Genomic DNA, 4,764 nt, shown 5'->3' with positions numbered 1-4,764 from the left:
GTTAGGCGTAAGTCATACTAAGCGTTTTCTACTGTAGCGTTTTACTGCATGCGGTCACCGTATTAATAGAACACACGCTTTTAAATGACACTGGTCATCTAAGCGGTCCGACGATGCAGTAGCTGCATTCGACCAAGCAGGATGCGTCAACAACGTACAACCGGAATCGAATGCCTTTTTTTCATACTGATTCATTATATTATTTTAGATGAGAGTAGTCATTCTATGCGTTTCGCGTGTTACACTCGTGTCTTGATTTAATATAATCCACATGTAGTTAATTTCCAAATATTTCTATCGCGTTAAGATCATTATATTATATATATAATATATATATTATATTATTATTAACTGTTCCAATAACTACTGCAAGTACTGAGAGAAGTTTCTGGAAGTTAAAAATCAATTTATTTATTATTTATTAATATTTAAGAATAACATTGGTGCAAGATCGACTTTCTGATTTAGCAATTATTTCAATTGAACGTGATTTGTGTGAAAATGTAAACTATAACGACATTATTGAAAATTTCACAGAAATAAAAGCCAAAAAATTAATTTTTGATGAATAAAATGATTTTACTATATATTTTAGTATTTTAATTCGTCTGTTTATTGTTATGTTTTATTAAAATGCATATTTGTATAAATATTAATTAAATTATGTGACGATATAATATAAGTATTAAAGTAATATAAGTAAATAAAGAAAAACATGTTATTTGAGTCAACTGTAAAATTATTTTATTTTATTTTCCTATGTTTTATAAAAAAAAACCCCTTATTTAAAATTATAATTTACCTACCAAATTTGTTGTATGATAAGAATTATTGATGTCACTATATGTTTATACATATAACATAGATATAAATATATACCTAAAAGGTTTTAAAATTATTTTCGACCTGGGCTTCAGAAATCCTAAAGACGGCCCTGAAGAGGAGTTATAGGGCAATGCAAACGACCGTTTTTAAGGGGTTCAGTATAGGCAATAATAATGACTGCTTATGAGTTGATTCCTAGGTACCTGTTTACTTGCATCGATACCGGTGAATTGATTCCGTGGTTATTAAGAGGTATGTAGGAGTTGATTCCCTTTTGGTATGTATACACTTATGGGTTTTTTTGTGCGTTAGATGCATCAGAGCACACCACAAGTTGAACAAAAAAAGGTTGCAATAACGCATGCCCTTTCGAGTTGAACAGCTATATTTTTGTGACGCACGCTACAATGCAAGGGTTTCCATGATCTCTAGGAATCCGTTCAACACACAGTGCTTTTTACATTAAATTTCGCTTATTGTTTTACTTTAATTATTTAATTTGACTTCTAAAATAATTTTAGTTGGAACTGCCTCTTTGAAACAAGTATTTTGTTTTACTATTTCTGGTTCAATTATATTTAATATTGAGTAAAAATGTATTCTGAACATTCATGTAAAGTTTTTAAATAAAATATCATCGACTAATTGCAAATCATAATAATTTTTAACATACAAAGAACGCTTTTTCCTACGTTTTTTTATTTGCACTTACAATAATTCAATAGGACGTGTTAACACCGAGAAATACATGTGAGTCTAACATGTTTTTTGTTAACGACCTGGAAGACGTTTGCTTTTGACGTTGCTCGTGTAAACAATAAAAATCATGCATTTATTGTATTTAATAAAGACATGCTTTAGATGAAAGCGGAATTGAATAACGTTGGACGTAGTAAGAGTAACAGTAAGTGTTATATGAAACTCATTTCTAGTAATAAAATTTCAGAAAGCAACACCAACATAACCAACAAAATCATAACCATGACAAAATTGAGGAAAGTACTAATAGACGGCAAACGCTGACCAATTGTTCCAAAAGAGGAAAATTGTGAAATATGTTTTTTGCAAAACCTTCAAAATTAATTCGCAGAGTTAAAATATCCAGATAAAGGACTATAACGATTAATGACTTATCTCTTATACGGCATAAAATATACATCGAGCTCATTCTACTATGCATGGTCTACTACTAAAAATTGCTATAGAAACGCATGTCACTTTATAATCAATGAATTATAAAGTTATTGATAATGAACAGTTTGTATTTGTTAATAATAGTGTGATGAGTTCTATTATAAGTTTTTTGTATACTACGTTTCAAAATTGGAAATAACACCTACAAACTTAGACTAAAACTACAGCAATCCCAAAGTATAAATTTTGAAGAGCTTGATACATTTCGTTATGTTTGAATTAGTAAAACCGCGTAAAAATATAAATAGAATTTTGAAACGATTATAATAATTATATCGATTGTTCTACGTATGTTTTCAACTCACGGGCACTACACAAATCGGTCGGCATAGCCACACTCGGGATAAACGATACGTTGTTGAAAAACTTACGGTTACAGCGACGATCTGCTTGCATAGCGTGATTCGCAACGGCCTGCATACAATAGACGACGCTATATAATGACCGATTTTGCCGTCGCTATGAATTCAATGACCGATCGATCGCAAGCGGCCGGTGAAGGGGAAATATGCTCCGGCGGCGGTGCGTTTCGTAAATGGGTGTCGTTGACGAGCGACAGTGATCAGTTCGACATCGACGGTGACCGAGTGAGCTGTCGGTACGCCATCGCGGATTTCATGGCTACCTTCCGCGGAGACGCCGTGGTCGTCGAGCCGGCCGCATTCCGTTTCGCGTCGCAGATGGTCGCGCACGCCATCGTCGACCCCGCGGGTGATCGCTGCTCGTCCGGCGGCCGCATCCAGATCGCCGTCCGCCGACAGTCCGTCCGGTGCGCCAGGCCTTACCTGTTCGCGTATGTCGACGGCCGCCACTACGAAGTGATGGGCGTAAGCGAACCGTTCACGTTCACGCACCGTGACGGACAGTGTGACTGCGGTACCGGCGGCGGCGACGGTGGCGGCGACAGCTGCAGTAGCGCAACAACGAAATTGCCAACGACCATCTCGAATCGTCCGACCGATGGGACAACGGGCGATTTCGTTTCCTCCGGGACAGAAGAAAAGGGTCGATACAAGGCACTTCAGTGCTCGGCGTGCCAAGTTCCGTCCAACCATCGAGAAGTGTTGGAAAACTTGATGAAAAATATCAGTTATTCGTCCGATGTCGACAACACTACCGATAGCGAACACGTCAAGTATATCTTATTTAAATAATCTGAAACCTACTTTTAACGCACGAATTATTATATTTTTATTATTATACGACCCATAGAATAAATAGTACACCGTTATAATATAGTAGGAATGACCAAGAATTAGAGATTTCGTCAAAGAATCATGATTATTAAGAGGCAGACATTAGATTATATCATAGTTTCATTATATTCTTCAAAAATACAACAGGTACTCACTTAAAGAAAACTAGTTAGTACCTTTTCTTGCCTATTTAGGTACTATTCAGTGTACCGATGGTGCAGTCGCTAGGGCACAAGCAAGTCATGCGTTGCTTTAGAGTGACATACGATTTTAAAGAAATTTAAGGGGCAAAATTAGACAAATATCGACAACAGACGAAAATCATTACTGTTACGAGTCTATTATCGTATTAATTCTACTAGCTCGCTGTGACCGCGAATGATGTTAGCAGCTTATCATAATTTCGATTTGTAATGTAATGCAATATTCGCTTTAGAGCAGAAAGTATTTAACGACGAAACTGCGTATATCTACGTAATACATTATGTTACATATTCGTTAAAAAAAATCAAGATTCATCTTGTGGGTTGGTAATAGAATTCAACGGCTGCAATATACCACAATTTTGAAAAGGATACTCGATTACCTTTTTAGAAACAAGATAGCCGCCACTTGTATCTTATAGCACTTAAAGCACACATAATGAATTAATATCCAATAACGATTTTCTTATATTATTTATGTTGTAATATAATGCGTGTTTAATATAATTTGGCTACTTTGGATTTACAGGAAAATTGAATGCTTGAAAAACTGTAAGTTGACATTGGAATACCAATATTTTAAAATTAATATGTTAACTGAAGAAACCGAAGATTGTCAGCGATTCGTAAATGGTCTGGTATCTAGTCTATTGAAAAAACCACAAAGCCACTCTCAGGGTAGGCAACAACATGATTTGCGTGAAAAGACAAAAAAGTTCCGCCAACGAGCATTTTATGCAATCAATAATTAATTTTCAAAAAGAAACAATTTCGAATTTATCAACCACACACAAAAAAAATATTAGTATTGATAAACATAACGCAATTGTTTTACAAAGTTTAGCAAATATTTACACATTAAAAAATGTGTTAGAATTATCATTGCTGATGTCAGGTTAAAATTTTTAAACATTTTCCTAATAATAATTGATAAATAATTTTAGCCTTGAATAATGGAATTACAAAAGGATACTCAAAAATTATTTATTTTGTTACTATATATAAATCCTCTTATGAATTAATGAGCAATAATAAAACAATATTTAGAACTTAGATAAACTTGAAAATTATATTCTTGAATAATAATAAATGTATAAATCATTAAATATTTTAAAATTTAATTATATCATTATTTTTTTAAAATATTTAATTATTATTGTATAATTAAAAACATTTTTTGTATTCATATAATTAATTGAAGCTGTGTAAATATTTAATATATGTTTATCCATTATTCAAATATTCAATAAAATTAACAAATAAAATGAATTATTACTGTGGATAATTTAGTTTTATTTAGATCATACTAACATAGTATTTAAAAACTTATTGCCTATGGTTAGTAA

The 4,764-nt window shown here is 33.2% G+C and overlaps 1 pseudogene; it reads left to right on the top strand.

The window, feature by feature from the left end:
* The first annotated feature begins 2,390 nt into the window (after window positions 1-2,390).
* Window positions 2,391-4,439, top strand: LOC112690626 (annotated as a pseudogene).
* The last annotated feature ends 325 nt before the right edge of the window (window positions 4,440-4,764 follow it).

This window comes from Sipha flava, unplaced genomic scaffold (genome assembly GCF_003268045.1).
Source record: "Sipha flava isolate LNK unplaced genomic scaffold, YSA_version1 511_pilon_pilon, whole genome shotgun sequence".
NCBI classification, from domain to species: Eukaryota; Metazoa; Arthropoda; class Insecta; order Hemiptera; family Aphididae; genus Sipha; species Sipha flava.
This window is presented reverse-complemented; position numbering and strand designations above follow the sequence as displayed.